The 17,128-nt window shown below is 36.0% G+C and overlaps 1 protein-coding gene across 1 annotated transcript in view; it reads left to right on the top strand.

Annotated features, from left to right (window-relative positions):
* DPP6 (dipeptidyl peptidase like 6) overlaps positions 1-17,128 on the top strand; it is a 1,357,728-nt gene that overhangs the window by 33,651 nt on the left and 1,306,949 nt on the right. The window lies entirely within an intron of this gene.

Raw genomic sequence — 17,128 nt, 5'->3', positions numbered from 1 at the left:
GTACCTGTGCTTGTCTGAAATATTTAAATATATATTATATATTTGAGAATAATTTTATAGAATATTAGATATGGAAGGAACTTTCCAGGTCATATTGTAGATGAGGAACTAAGTTCAGAAGAGCAAAAGCTACTTGGTGGCAGGGCTGTGTCCCAGAGCCCTGATTAATAATCCAGAGTTCTTTCCACTATTGGCTTCCCCTGAAAAATAACTTAGAAATTTAATGTTTTTCCCATTTTTTTCTGATAAAAGTATTTTATTTTTTTCCAGTTACATGTAAAGATAGTTCTCAACATTTGTTTATACAAGCTTTCCAATTTCAGATTTTTCTCCCTCCCTCCCCTCCCTCCCCTAGACAGCAGGTAATCTGATATATATATATATATATGTATATATAATAACAAACATTTCTGCATTAGTCATGTTATAAGAGAAAAATCAGAGCAATGAGGAAAAACCTCAAAATAGAAAAACAGCAGCACCAAAACCAAAAGAAATAGTATGTTTCAATCAGCATCTATACTCCACAGTTCTTTTTTCCCCCCTGGATTTGGAGATCCTCTTCCATCATGAGTCCCCTGGAACTCTTCTGTACCATTGCATTGGTGAGAAGAATCTAGTCCATCATGGTAGATCAACATACAATGTTGATGGTACTGTGTACAATGTTCTTCTGGTTCTGCTCATCTTACTCATCATCAGCCCACGCAAGACCCTCCAGGTTTTTCTGAACTCCTCCTGCTCATCATTTCTTACAGCACAATAGTATTCCATTACATTCATATACCACAACTTGTCCAGCCATTCCCCAATTGATGGGCATCCCCTCAACTTCCAATTCCTTGCCACCACGTAAAGAGCAGCTATAAATATTTTTGTACATGTGGATCCTTTTCCCTTTTCCATGATCTCTTTGGGGAAAAGACCCCAAAGTGGTATTGTTGGGTCAAAGGGTATGCACAACTTTATAGCCCTTTGGGTATAATTCCAAATTGCTCTCCAGAATGGTTGCATCAGTTTCCCATTTTTCTTTTGGATGAGTCAGTTAAGTGACTTGCCCAGGGTCACACAGCTAGTAAATGTCAAATGTCTGAGGCCAGATTTGAACTCAGGTACTACTGACTCCAGGGTCAGTGCTTTATCCACTGTACCACCTAGCTGCCCCAGAAATTTAATTTAATTAATATTAGTAACATGTAGGAGTGGGTGTGTGCTTTTTTTTTCTTTTTTAGTCATCACGACAAAGTTCTGAGCAAAATAAAAAAAAAACTTTTGGGCACAGCAAATATTTCTTTGTGAATTTTTATCATTTTCCTGTGTTCTTAGATCTTTCCTGTTTGAGTTTCATCTCATGTGCAGGTGTCAGTGCTGTCATCTCCCATATATCTGTAATCTTCACTGGCACAATTAAATCATCTTGAAGTTTTGAAGTAGTACTTCTATGAATATTTCCCTATCTTCTGTACCTACTTTGAAGATTCCACTGTTTCTTTTACTGTGTTTTTTGAGGACTCACTGTATATTTAGAGAAGTGAAGAATGAAAGGAAAAGCAATATTTTTGTTTTCACTTTCTTTTGGGGCTTTAATATACTTTCGTAATTGCCATCAAACGTGGCATGTCCATTTCTGTATCACTTGGTTATTCACCTTTCCCAAAGCATGGCATGGTGGAAAAATGTCTGGCCTTGCATTCAGGAAGACTTAGCTTCAAATATGGCCTGTGACATTATGGCCATGAGACTCTGGGTAAAGTATCTTAAGCTGTCAGTCTTCCAAGATAACTCTTTAAGATAGTAAATTGCAGAGGATTTGAGGATCTATAATAGAACTCACTTCTTTCAAATCAGCAAACTTTTTGGAGCATCTTCTGTACTGCTGTTATTTGAAATCCTTATATTTTCCCCAAAACTCTCTTAACCTCCTACCTTACCTATTTTGGTAGAGGGTACCAAGATCCTCCCAGTTCCTCAGGCTTGAAGCACAAATGTCATACCTGACCCCCCCCCCATCCGCCAACCCCTCTATCTAATCTTTTGCCAAGACCTGTGGATTTCACCTTTGCAACATCCCCTAAATATGCCATTTTCTCTCCTTTGACACTGCCACTACTCTGGTGCAGCCAGAGGGTGGAGAGCAGAGAACTCCCAAATTCTTCATTTAATGAGATTACCACAACTTCATTTCCTTCATTTGTCTGGACTTTGTCATCCTCTTATGCTAGTACCCTTTTCTCCCTTTTTAGCTTCTGTTTAAGTGATGTGTCCCAGGAATATCCTGAGCTCTTTGGGGGCAGGGAATGTTTTTTAATTTTCTTTGTATCCCCAGTACTTCGCACAGTACCTAATAAATTGTAGGCTCTTAGTAAATGTTTATTTACTGATTGATACTGTCAGGGAATCTTACAATTTTCTTGGAGATATAAACAAGGTATGGTTCTTGTATACTGATGAATAACGTTTACCACTGCCCATTTCCATGGAGAATCATGAAGGAACAATTTGTCAGGAGTTTGTCACTTAAATGGAGTTGAAAGGAAACTGGAGGATATGTCCATGGCCAATAGAACAATATCATATTTTATTCTGGTAAATTGAGAACACTACTTTTACAGTTTGATGCTGTACAGACTGAACTGCTGGAGCCCAGCACCAAATGTTTTCTCTCACTTTCAGCCTTTGCTCAGATTCCTGCTTTTGATTTTGTTGCTATTCAAATACTTCTTGCCCCTCTGTCCCTCCAGCTCCATGGCTTATTTTTCTAGTAATTAGCTTGGCTAGTTTACTAGCCATACTGACAGAGTGGAGATATCACTAGAAAACTTGATTCAAATTCTGGCTTTGATTCTTACTATCCCTGTGACCATGGGCCTACCCACTTTACCTCTGCTAGCCTCTATTTCCCCATCACACAAATAGAAGTAATAATTTTTGCACTGTATAAAAACAGGTTTCTTTTTTATATAATAACACTGTGTAAACCTTAAAATACCATAAAAGTATAAGTTGTTGTAATTATGTATGCAGAAATGCCCCAGTAATTAACTTTTCCACTGCAAACTAAGAGTTTAATAATGAGAGGTAACTAGTACTGTGCCCATGATTGGGGGCGGGGATTGCATTGATATATAATAGTTTCTATTCTTTTCCTTTTTGGTTTATAAATGTTATGACATCCTTAATATAGTATTGAATGATTTTCATAATTTAACTCCAACTTGACTTTCCAACACTGTTTTCATATTCCTCCCCTTTACAAAGTCTACATTATAGCAAAATTAGTCTAGTTCACTGTTCCCCAAGTGGACCTCATGCTTTCCTATTCCTATGCTTTTGCTCATGCCATATCCTGTATCTGAAATATTCTCCTCATTCTTTCCCCTAGTCTTTGCCAATTGAAATCATGTCTTAATTTTAAGACCTGGCTTCTCATGTAGAGTTATCATTTTTATTTTATGAACTCTCATAGCACTTTGTTCCTACCTTTCCATGCTCTCTTGCTGATTTTGATTTTGGTATCACCTTAGGTATGTCTTACTAAACTCTTTGAACCCAGACTATCTTGTTCATCTTTGTATATCTGTTTTGAATAGCATCTTGTATACAACAGGTTTGTAATAAATGCTACTTGAGTGAAAGAATGAAAAAATGAATTGGCTCTTAAAACAATTTCAAAAGAAACATTTCCAAAATACTTCAAATATCCTTCAAGTAAATGTGTTGTTTTCTAAACTCAGAGTTATGAATTCTGACGTTTCTTTGGTGGGAATATTTTTGTTAAGGTAAAAATACTCTAAACTCATTATTTTATAGTCACATCTTATATGTATACACATATATGTAATATATTTCTACTATGTACTGTAATTTTCCCAGTTATTCAACACACATGTACAATAATTGTTCCTAATTGTTTCTTTATACTCTTGCCTGGTGGGACAATGTCTATGGAAGAAAGAATTATATGGATGGACATGATTAAATTAAAGCAATGCTTTCTGATAATACTTCTAGGAATGACAGGAAATGTTAGTCCTCAGGGATTATTTAATCTCTCCAGTAAGAAAAAAATCTCTGTACAGATGCTCTTGTGTCAGAAGATCCTAAAAAGGAAAGTAGTTTGATTTTAAAGTATGGCAATTAAAGCCTTATTTTACTTGGGAATTTCAGTTATTGCTCTCATATGCCTTGAAGGAAACAACAGTAAAAATTAGCTACACTGAAAAAAATACACGAGACTCCTATTATTTGAATTCATAGGGGAGCTTTCTGCTTCTATGTGATTATTATCCTTTTTATAACTGTTACTATTTCTTTTGTTTGTTTGTTTCCTATACTAACATAAAAGACATAGTGCAGAACTTGGAACCAAAGAAACTTTGGTTCACATTCTGTTTCTAACATATACTATGTAACTTTGGTTGACTTACTTAACCTGAAAATAACTTTTAAGTCTAAAAAGTACACCCACATTCTTTGCCTCTGAAAATAAATTTTTTCACACTGAATTCACTGTATGGAGGGTTGTAATTTCTTCCTCCCAACACCCTTCCATAGGCTTAGCTGAAAGTGACCTTAAAGATCATCAAGTTGAATCATCTCATTTCATAGTTTTGGACACCAAAGTCCAGAAAGGTTAACAAATGTCCCAAGGTCACACAATTAATTACTAGTAGAAATGGAATGAGAACACAGAATTTTTATCAGTTTAGCCCAGATTTCTAAGCAATTGCTTACTTTGTTGGTTGGTTGCTGTCCTTCATTCTTGAACAAACTGACATCACTACAGTGTGAACAGAGACAATGTGAACCAATATGAGCTTGCCACATGTCAGGCACAAATGGTCAATGTGAACATCTGAAGTGCTGATGTCTCTAAATTTGGGCATCTCATGTTTCTTTTGAGATACTCCTATTCTGCTTTGCTCATAGAGCACAATGATATAGTCACTTCATTCTGGGTGGTCCTTTGCAATTGTCTTCCATGTTGCACAATTGATTCCAAAGTTCTTTATAGAGACCTTCAGAGTGACTTTATATCTCTTCTTAGTACCTCCATGTGAGTGCTTGCCTTATTCTCTCTGTAAAATAATCTTTTAGGCAAATGTGCATTTGGCATTCAAATAATGTGGCCAGCCCATTTGAGTTGTGTTGTCTACAGTAGAATTTGAATGCTTGGCTCAAGAAAGGACCTCAGTGTTTAGGACCTTATCTTGCCAGATGGTCTTCAGAATCTTCCTAAGACAATTTAAGTGGAAATGATTCAGTTTCCTTCCAAGGTGCTGGTATAACGTCCAGGTTTCATAGGCATAAAACAATGAGATCAACACATTTGCTCTATGGATTTTCAGTTTGGTAGATAGCCTAATACCTCTTCAACACTTTACTTCAGAAGCTCCAAAACACTAAGCTATCTATGGCAATATGTGTATCAACCTCATCATCTGTGTGTATATCCCTGGTAGTATATCACACTACCAAGGTGAATTTATCTATAGCATTCAATATTTCTCCATTTGCTATAACTGATGGTTCCACACATGGGTGGTGTAATAATGCTAGCTGGTGGAGAACCTCTATTTTCTTGATATTAATTTTTAGTCTAAAATTAACATAAGCAGCAGAGAATTGATCCATAGTTTGTTGTAAGCTCCACCTTAGAAGCTGCATTGCACAATCATTACTCCATTACAGAGTTATCCAAAGGCTAATGATTTTCTTTGCTAATCTGGTAAAGATGCCTTACTCCATTGCCTCATGATCTTGTCATCAACACAAGTATTTCCTTCATCAATCAAGAAAGGTAAGAAGGATCCAGATTATGAAGACCTTTAAATTCCAAAACAGAAGAGTTGATATTTGATCATAGAGATGATAGAGATCCAGTAGGGTTTATTGAGTAAGAAAATCACTTCAGCAGCTCTGTGGAAGATGGATTGTAGTAGACTGAAGCTTAAGGTAGGGAAACCAATTAGGAGGCTATTGCAATAGTATAGGTAAATGGTGTTGAGAACCTAACTCAGAGTGGTATTCGTGTGCAAAGAGGAGTGGATTAAAAGAAGGTATTATAGAGATAAAGAAAAGATTTGGAAGTTGATTGGATATATAGAATGAACATTAGGAATCAAAGATGGTATAAAGATTGCAAACCAGGGGCAGCTAGGTGGTGAATGGGGGCAGCTAGGTGATGCAGTGGATAAAGCACTGGCCCTGGATTCAGGAGGACCTGAGTTCAGATTTGACTTAAGACACTTGACGCTTACTAGCTGTGTGTCCCTGGGCAAGTCTCTTGGCCCTTATTGCCCCTATAAAAAAAGATTGTATCTCAAAAAATGGTAATGCCCTTTACAAAATCATGGAAGTTTAAAAAATGGGTAGATCTGGAAGAAAAGATATTGAGTTATATTTTGGACATGGGCATTTGATTTAAAACCTCCATTTTGAACTAATAGGACACTGTTTCTACAAGACTAGAGCTTAGAATAAAGCTGGGCATAAAGACCTGAGAGTCTTTGGAGATAGTAATTAAACCATGGCAGTAACATATGCCCACGTGAGTCATTAGAAGGGGGTAATAGTAACCCATTTTAAAAGAGGTTCTTTGTCACAGCTTGGATACATGCTTTGGGAGGTATTTTTTTTTCTCATCAGTTCAACATATAGCTGTCTCATTATCATGCAGCAGAGTCACTGACCACCCCTATTTTGCTCCCTCTGATTCCCCCTCATGTTCTCTCAGCTGGCAGCACTTCAGGATTTACTTTATTCTTTCTTAGAGAACAAGTAGCTGTTTCCTTATCATAGTATCCAGTTCTTTCTTCTTTAGAAAAAGTCTCAAATTTATTTCCTACCTCCAAGTATTCAGTGGTTTTCCATCCCATTCTCTTCTGACTGTGGTATTCTTCTGTCTCCCATCTTCCTCCATAGGTCACAATTTTCCTCTGTTACTTTATATCATTCTTTGTTTTTCCTCAGTCAGTTCCTGTGACTCTAGTCCAATGCTCTTTCTTTAGCACTACACTACTCATAAGGGAAGTTGGAGGAAAACATGAGAGAAATTCTTACCAATCTCTGAAGCAGTTCATATCCTGGCCTGAAGCATGAAATCTGATTAACTCTATTCCAGAATAAGTTCTTAGATTCTTTGTTTAGTGATTGATAATTTAAAATATATTTGTCCTAATTCTTTAGTAACTTGTTGCTGCTAACTCCCCTGCCCATTTAGAAAATGTGGCAGGAAGGTAACTTTCCTTCTCACTTCTTAGAAGAAGTACATTTAGAAAATGTATAATTGTGTCAGTGAATGAACAAGAGATCCTCTATTTTTAAAATAATCTGCAGAGAGAAGCCTGTGGTGTGAGCAAATGATCCCAATTGCTTTTAGTTCTACATAAAGCACATTCTAAATGAAGAGTTAATAAGATTTCCCTTCATTTACATGCAAACTTTTTGCATGATTTCCCAAAATTTCTGATCATCCTTTTACCTGTGCACCATGTGTTAATATTTTTGGATAGAATTTTATTTTCCAAAATATATGTAAAATCAAATTTTAACATCAGTTTTTTAAAACTTTGTGTTTCAACTTCTCTTCCTCCTCTATTCCCACACCCACCCACTAGGACTTGAGCATTTCAAAATAAGTTATACATGAGTAGTCATGGAAAACATTCCCACATTAGCTAGGTTGTGAGAAAAAAACAGTCAAAAAACCCCAAAACTTCAGATTGAGGAATTGTCAGAGAGGAAAAAAAAATGGGAAAAAATGTGTTTCCATCTGTTTTCAGATACTATAAGTTCTTTCTCTGTAGATGGGTTGCCATTTCCATAAGTCCTTCAGGGTTATATTGGATCATTGCCTTGCTGAAAATAAACACATGCTTCCCAGTAGATCATCTTATACTATTGGCAGTTTTTTTCAGTTAGGTTTTATTTTTGCTGTAGTTTCAGGAATTCAGTTCTTTTATGGCATGATCAAAATCTACAATAGGATAGAATTCCAGAAAAACAAACAAGGGAAATATAATCATTTCCATTTTAGAAATGCTAAATTCAAGATGTCTTTTATATATCCCTTTCAAGATGTACAAAGGTTGGAGATAAAAGTCTAGAGATTAGAAGAGATGTTAAGGTTAGATAAGTAGTTTTGAGAATCATCAACATAGAGAAGATAATTGAATCTTGGGAACTGATGGGATCACTAAATGGAATAGTATAGAGGGAGAAGAGAGGAGGAACCAGGATTAAGCCTTGGGAAACACTAACCATTATCTGGGTATCCAGCAGTGTCATGAAAAACTAGAAAGGGGTAACAAGGAGAAGAGGGTGATTGATAGTATCAAAGTCTGCAGACAGGTCAAGAAAGATAACAAATGAAAAAAGCCATTAGGTTTCCCGATAAAGGTATCACTGGTAACTTTGGAGAGAGCAGATTGAGTTGAATAATGAGGTCAGAAATAAGAGAGTGAGAGGAAAGGAAATGGTCATTTGTGGATAATTTTCTTGAGGTGTTTAGCCATATAATAGAGAAGACATATTGGACCATGCTTTTGGGGATGGACAGATCAAGTGAGGATTTTTTTGGAACTGGGGGAGAGACATGTGCATGTTTGTAGGCAGTGAGAAAGCAGCCATTAGGGAAAGATTAAAGACAAGTTAATAAGTGAGGATAACAGAGGAGGCCATCTGCTGGGGAAAATGAGATGAAGTGGGATCATTTGTGCATGTAAAGGGCTTTGCCTTGGTGAGTGAAGGTCTACTTCTCCCTGGGAGACAGCATTGAGGAATTGAGGAAGGGGATAACAAGTGTAATATCACCATCTGTAAGGGGCTAAAATTCTAGCTATGATGTCTAAAATCGAATGAGTGGTCACCCAAAATTAGAAGATTTAGCCCCAAGCTAATTGACTGGCAACTTTGATCAACAGGACCCACAAGCAAACATCACTTCCTGACCCTGAAGCCACCTGGTCTCCCCTCACAACAGAGATCACAATGTTCCTCCCAACAGGGGGTGTCATTCCAACTCTCACACAATCACTTAATAAATGTCTATTGATTTCTCAGTTTTTATAAGTACTTCTGGATCCTCATTTCTTTTGTCTCCTTCACTCATGTGAATTACCTGTGAGTTGGATAAGATCACTAATAAAAACCAAGCTGGTACTTTAGGGTAGATATACTTGAACTCTCTTAATTTTTACGTGGTAAAACTAAGGCCAAAAGAGGTTAAACAACTTGCCAAATGTCATTTAGTTAGGACTTGAACCTGGGTCTTCCAGCTCCAGATCCAGTGCTCTTTCCATACCGTACCATTGGCACAGACATAAACATTTGTATTTTGTGGAGGAAGAAATTTGGGCAACATCAAAATTTAAAGATTTCTCTGTGCTTTACTTGAGATGTAACAGTGCTCCTCCAGATTGTTATGGCCTTTAGGCCAGTACATGAACTGATTTTAGAAACCAATGGAACAGTCTGGTGGGACAAAGAACAAGGTGGGATGTAGTTATGTCAGGGATGAATTAAGGGATGGGTTCCTATGAGCATGTTTCTAGATAAGGAAAGACAATAGTAGCACTCATTCATTGTTTCATTCATTTATTCATTTGCTTAATCAATTAGTTTATTGACTTTTCTTCAGGTTAGGGCAGGAAAAAATGATACAGAAACTGGGAGTAGTTCCTCTTTCATTATGTCTTGTTACCTCCCACTGAAATCACTAACCAAACTTCAGCTTTTTATCTGGGGCAACTCAAACCTACTCCAATAAACCTTATTAAAGAAAATCCTTTGGTGCTTTTTAAGTCTGAAGGAACCTAGACCTGTCAGAATTGATCATGGTTCTCTAGGTTTTCCAAAGAACTCTCTTGGAGAACTATATCCAAAGCTTTGTTTCTCTCCTCAAACCTACAACACCTTTCTCTGCTGCCTTTTCTCTGACCTGAGGACGTATCCTCTTACTTTACCAAGGAAATTGAGTGAATTTCTTCTTCTATATTCTTTATCTCACCCTGATTGTTAATTTCAAAAGCCCTTAACGTTAGCCCCTCCATGTCTCAACTAATTTTGCCCAATCTATTAAAGGCATGTATCCCACAACACTCCTCAGTGTGGCCCAAATGAAATTAAAATGTAATTGTATTTAACAAAATAAAGAAAATACAATAAAACAGGTAGTATTTCATTTTAAAACTAAGTCAATATTATTTGTTCAGATTAAAGGGCCCATCATTTCTATTATAGTTTGACATTACTGTCTTATAGTAAAGCCCAACTCTTTGTAAAGTTCAACCCTTCTACATTTCCTCAAGTAGATGACAAACAATTGCTTTTCCCCTCTAATCTTCAGTCTTTCTGGTTCTTTCCCTATTGCATTCATACAGGGACTTTTATTTCTCTCACACACACACACACCCCACCCCCAAACAAACAAATAAACAAAAACTTTCCCTAGACTACACTATCCCCTTCCTATCATCTGAGAAGGAGATATTAAAGGAAGGAAGAGCTTCCCTTTCAGGGCCAAACTCCTTGGGAAAAAAAAAAATCAACAACTATGCCCACTTTTCTCTTCTTCCACTCCTGAGTCTTCTACAGTCTCTTGTCACAGCTGATTGGTCCTTTTTTGTTTTGTGTCTACCTTAGCTTGTCTTCTTCCTCATTTGACATTATTGCCCACTCTTCCCTACTCTACCTGCTCATCTAGCTACACAGTGGGATAATAGACATTTTTTCAATCATTTATATTGTCATGTGTATGCCCAATGAGTCCATCTACCAAGTCATTCCTTTACTTCACCTAGGAGAATCAGGGAAGGGTCCTTTCATTTAGCTGCAACTTGCTTACAATTTCTGCTTCCATTCCTTGTGATAATGCCAATACTGATAGTTTCTTTTCTATAGAAGTATGTTAGTTTTCTGGTCACTGGGAAAGGTTTTGATGTACAAAATATCAGTAGTTAAATTAATAATTATAGACTGCCTAAACAGAATGCTATACTTCATTTCTGCTGCCCTTTTACCTTTTCTTTCACTATACAGAAGCTTATGATCAAACCATTTTATGGGTTTTAAAAAATTTATTGTCATTCATTGGCTAAACAATCCACCTATTTAGTGATTTTTTTAAAGTTGTATCTGACTTTTCAGGAACCTTTTTTGGGTTTTCTTGGCAAAGATAGAGGAGTGCTTTGCCATTTCCTTCTCCAGCTCATTTTACAGATGAAGAAACTGAGGCAAACAGGGTTAAGTGACTTGCCAGGGGTCACAAAGCTAGTAAATGACTGAGGGCAGATTTTGACCTCCAGTCTTCCTGACTCCAGGCTCAGATTTCTATGCCCTTTACCACTTAGGTGCTACCCTCAATAATAATGACAATACCAATAATAATAATAATAATAATACTTCATCACCTCATATCTAATTTACTGGTGATAGACCTTTTTGTACTTTTCTAGTCTGGCCATTGAACTACTGTTGAAAGGTTATAAAATATGAAACAGAATGAAAATATATAAACAATAACAAGTGAGTATAATGGTTTCTTTTTTGAGAAATAGAAACATCAATATAATAGGACCATAACTACTGAAAGGTTCAAGGGTAGAAACCTGCAATAAAACTAAGACCTGGTTTTATTGAAACAAACAAACGAACAATAAAATAGACAAACCTTTGGTTACTTCTATTTAAAAAAAAGAAGAAAACTAAATTGCCAGTATCAAAAATGAAAAGGGTGAATGCGCCACCAATGAAGAGGAAATCAAAGCAATAATTAGGAGCTATTTTGCATTTCTCCAATTTAATAGATTGCTTTAATTTCTTCATCTGAAAATTACCTATTCATATCCTTTGACCATTTCTCATTTGGGGAATGACTTGTATTATTATAAATTTGATTCAGTAATCTATATATTTGAGAAATGAGGCTTTTATAAGAAACACTGGCTGTAAAAAAATATTCCTATATTTTTTAAAATGAAAAGCAGTATCTATCTAAAACCATCAGCAAACATTATATGTAATGGGGATAAGTTAGAAGCACTGAACTCTTGGTGTGGAAATTGCTAAATTTATGTAGATCATGCTGTTTATATTTGTGAAGTTGCTTGAGCACATCAAGATTTAGTGACGTGCTGAAAGTCATTGAAAAAGTGTCAGAGGTAGGGTTTGAACGTGGATCTTCCTTTTCTCTAAGCCCAATCCTCCTTCATTGCTTTCAACATGATACATCATAGTACAACAGTGCCACCCTGCTTTATGTTCTCTTTCTTCCCCTTTCCTCCAAGCTAATACAGGGATAAATTCCTAATCAGGTCATATCTTCTTTTTTGTTGTTGTTGTTTTGTTTTGTTTTGGTTTCGTTGTTTGCAGGCAATGGGGGTTAAGTGACTTGTCCAGGGTCACACAGCTAGTAAGTGTCAAGTGTCTGAGGCTGGATTTGAACTCAGGTACTCCTGAATTCAGGGCCGGTGCTTTAACCACTGCACCATCTAGCTGCCCCGCCCCCAGGTCATATCTTCTTAATGCATATATCCCATCAGTTGCCAAATCATGCTCTTTCTTTCCACATGAGATCTCTGATATAAAACTGTGTATACACACACACACACACACACACACACACATATATATGTAAATGTATATGTATGTGTGTGTGTGTGTGTGTATATATATATATATGTATTCACAAAGTCATACCACCTCAGGCCAGGTTCTTGCCACTTCTTGCCTGGATTATTGTAATAGCTTTTTTGATTGGTCTCACGACCTTGTCTCTTATTTCTACAATATATTCTACATACTGTTTCCAAAATTACTTTCCTTAAGTAGGTATTTGAGCATAACTTTCTACTACTCATTCAAATATGGTAGTTTTCTTTGTAAGTTAAAATGTAAATTTCTTTGTTTACCCTTTTTAAAAAATAAGTTTTTCGGGGGCAGCTGGGTGGTGCAGTGGATAGAGCACCAGCCCTGGAGTCAGGAGTACCTGAGTTCAAATCCGGTCTCAGACACTTAACACTGACTAGATGTGTGACCCTAGGCAAGTCACTTAATCCCAATTGCCTCACTAAAACCAAATAAAAATAAAAAAAGTTTTTCATTGTTATTCTTCTTTTTTTTTTTTTACCACAACATAGTTATTTTAAGTATTCTGCCACTGAGAGAAATCATGTATGGCAAATATGTTTTTAGAGGGAAAATAGCACAATTAATTAATACATTGAAAAAACAGAAACATGTGTAATGTGTAAGACCTGTGGACCACTCACCTTCATGAAAGGGGAGATTGGAAGTGTCTTCTTTTATCTCTTCATTGGAGTCTGGCTTGATCTTTTAAATTTTCTTATATTTACTTTTGGCTTTTAGTTGGCCTTTCATGTACATTGTTGTAGTTACTGTGTTCATTAACTTCTTGTCTCCACTTACTTCAGTTTGCATCAGTTTATATATATATATATATATATATATATATATATATATATATATATTTCACTCTTCTCTAAATTAATCACATACATTATTTCTTAGGGCAAGGTACTATTCCATTAGATTCATGTACGACAGTTTGTTTAGCTATTCCTCAGTTGCTGTGCATCTACTTTGTTTCCAATTCTTTGCTTTCATAATGACTCACTCTGAAGAAAATGGAGTATTGCTGTGAAATCATGATTAACATGAATGTCAGCAGAATGGCAATTGTGGTTAGTTGAATTTTCTGGTTAACAACAAACTAGATGGCAAATGCTTAGAAGTCACAGATTTACCATGTATTCTTTAATGTTATATGACTTTCAATTATTAGCACATTTCTCAGTACATAGTAGGTGCGTTTAAGAAATGCTTGTTGGATTGACTAACCATTAGCCCCATTTATTTTTTTTTTTTGGAAAAATAGTTTTAACTCCTGATGATGAAAGTCTTTAGGAATAGCTGATTATACTTTGCTGCTTCAATCAATAAAGTTTAGTGAATATAATCTCATGATTGAGAATCATTAAAAGCTTCAGAACCATCACTGATTATAAATTCTTATTGCCCATGGCTATAGTGTACATATAGAAAATGTAAATGTCTGCCTACAAAGCCATGGAAGTTTCAGGGTATACTTCCTTCTCTTTTTCCTTCCTGTGCCCCTTCCCTTTTGCTTTTCCACCAAATGCTTTCTATTTCATCATTTTTTTGGAAACTTGCCTCTTTTCTTAAAAAAAAAGTTGACCGTGAGAGAAAAAACAAGCTGTTCTATTTATGTTCGTCTCTGTAGTAAGTTTCTTCAAAAAGTTCAAGGGCTGCATTTGTGTTATAATGTTTAGCCCTCAGAAAAAAAGTTTCAGGAGAGAGAAAATGGCTGACCCTTTGGCAGATGCCATGGCTAAGGATTATTATCTTTTGTCCACTTTTCTAAATACTCAAATTGATTATTCCTAAACCAATACAATGGCTTGAAAGAAGTTTTCGCCATAAACCATAGAGAGGAAAGATAAAATATAATAGAGAATTATGTAGTTTCATTCTTTGGAGATAATTTATGAAGGAGAATTGATATCCAATCATGAAAGATGGCATTTTTCATCTAACAAAATGCATAAGCTTCCATTTGTAAATTTATTAAGTAAACAAAGCTTCTTTGGGGGCAAATCTCTGTTTTCTTTCTAGATACTTTTTCTTTATTTTTATCCAATTTCATTATCTGGAAAATGGGAATAATAATAGTACAGCTTTAGTGAGTGTTTCTCAGGGTCATATGTGGTAATGTATATAGAGTGCTTTGAAAATACTAAACCTGGGGGCAGCTAGGTGGTGCTGTTGATAAAGCATTGGCCATAGATTCAGGAGGACCTGAGTTCAAATCCAGCCTCACATACTTTACACATATTTGCTCTGTGATCCTGGGCAAGTCACTGAACCCTCATTGCCCTGCACAAAAAAAGAAAGAAAATATGAAAGCTATGTAAGTATGAGCTACCATCATCATTGTCATCATCCTCATTTTCATCATCTCCCTCTTTTCCTTGGAACTTGCTAAATGAAAAAGGGTAATCTAGTGAAATAATTCAAACTAATATGCCAATGAATGATAAAGACATAATAAATATATTATCCTTGTAGATGAAAATTGAATTTTAAAAGAAGGTTTCAGTGCCTTAAGCAGTAACTTCAAGGATAAAAATTGGGCAGACCATTAGGGAAAAATACTTTGGAGCTGAGGAAGGATCTATTGGTAATTGTCAAAACACACCGCATCATTTAAGTGGCCTATGTACTTTACTGATAAGGCTAATCTAACAGCCTAAAAAAACCTGGATATAGACATCAAAGGGCCAGTAGGCCAGCTAACAGGATTTGCTATAATGGCTTAATGTGTTTCCTTTGTTAGTTGATTTGAAATTTTACCATCACAGTATTACAATTGGAAATAACTGAAGATACATTTTATTACCATAAACATGTAGACAGGCTTGCCATGTCTCTTATTACTCTAAATAACATATTAACAAATGAGTTATAGTCACAGCATATTAAGGCTACAATGGACCTTAAGAATGAAGAAGGTGCAGTGAACAGGAGTAACAAATTGTGCTCCAGTGAGGCAAAAGTTATAATGAAATATATAGTACTTTAGACAGAAGAAATAATTCTGTGCCCTATAACATCATGCTTGTTATAGACTGAATGGGCTCTATTTGTGCCTAGCCTACATATAGACTTACAGAATTTCTCTCTACTAAGCAATGTTATCATTCCAAAATTTTGACTTGCATGAAAGGATTGTGTTACTAATAAAAAGGAAGATATATGAGTAGGAGGGATCAGAAGAAAAAAAATCAAGAAAAGTTTTCTGAGCTTTAGTAAGGTTCAGTAGATTGTATTAGAAGACAGTGCAGCTAGGCTGTGGGGATAGAAAGCTCTATCCATTAGCTGAGAGTGAACCAGCCTGCCTTCTAAAATGGAGTGGCACTCAACCATCCAAGCACATTAAAATAAGGCTTCAACAATTGGCATTTTAATCTGACCAATTATTCTGGGAGAATAGAATAATCATGTAGGGACATTAAAGGGGAGAAGAAGAAAGAACTATGAAGCAGGACAGCTTGAATGCCTTGTTCTTCGATTTGTAGGTGCCTACCTTTGTACATGCTAGTGTGCATGTACTACTATATGACAGTTCTTGGTAAATAGTGGGTGCCTATATTTTTTCTCAAATTATTGTCTGCCCACAGATGGGTTGAGATAGTGTCTGTATGCCGTTGGCAGCATTCCAGAATAGTTCTTCATGATGTTGTATATTCAAGTTAAGAGGACATCATTCAGCTTGATAATATTTGTCTGAAACTATTTCTGTCAATATGATATGACCAGTTAAGGACCAAGAGAGAGACAGATGGAATCAGGGAGAAGAAAAATGTCAATGACATATTTAGGAATGGCCTCAGGAGAAGTTGCAAAGTTTGGTTCATTTCTATTGCTCCCAAGCACCCTTTTCCTGTTACTTGACATTTTTTCCTTTTTCCTCCCCAAAATGTGTTCTACTTCCTGATTGTCCCAACAAAAGTATTAACTAATGATTAGCAAGCACTAAGCCATACTCAGGTATATTGGAATACATCAAGGAGTTCTGGAAGAATAAAAAAGTTTTAGGATTCATTGTAGAGAAGCTAAATTACAATTCTAGAATGATTTGTTGTGAAACTGAATCAATCTCTTCATGATGCCATTTGGGGTTTTCTTGGGAAAGGTACTGGAATGATTTATTTTTTCTTTCTCTAGCTCATTTGACAAATGAGAAAACTAAAGCAAATAGGGGTACGTGACTTTTCCAGTGTCACACAGCTAGTTGTCTGAGGCCAGTTTTAAACTCAGTCTTCCTGAATCCAGGCCCAGCATTCTATCCACTGTGCCACCCAGCACCTCAAGAATGATAGTTGGCAATATTAACTATCTGTGTGACCCTGGGACAAATCACTTAATTCCTTATTGATCAAGGAAATTCCTTAAAATTATAAGCTTCAGAAAAGCTGCTGAGCTGCATTAGAAGACTGAGTTTCCTCACCTAACAGATTACTATACAAATTAAGAAACAAATCAGTTTCCTATCCCTATATTTTAGTAATACTCTATTATGCTCTTA

Source organism: Dromiciops gliroides, chromosome 5, assembly GCF_019393635.1.
Source record: "Dromiciops gliroides isolate mDroGli1 chromosome 5, mDroGli1.pri, whole genome shotgun sequence".
Taxonomy (NCBI): Eukaryota; Metazoa; Chordata; class Mammalia; order Microbiotheria; family Microbiotheriidae; genus Dromiciops; species Dromiciops gliroides.
The sequence above is the reverse complement of the archived record's forward strand: the minus strand, read 5'-3'. Positions and strand labels throughout refer to the sequence as shown.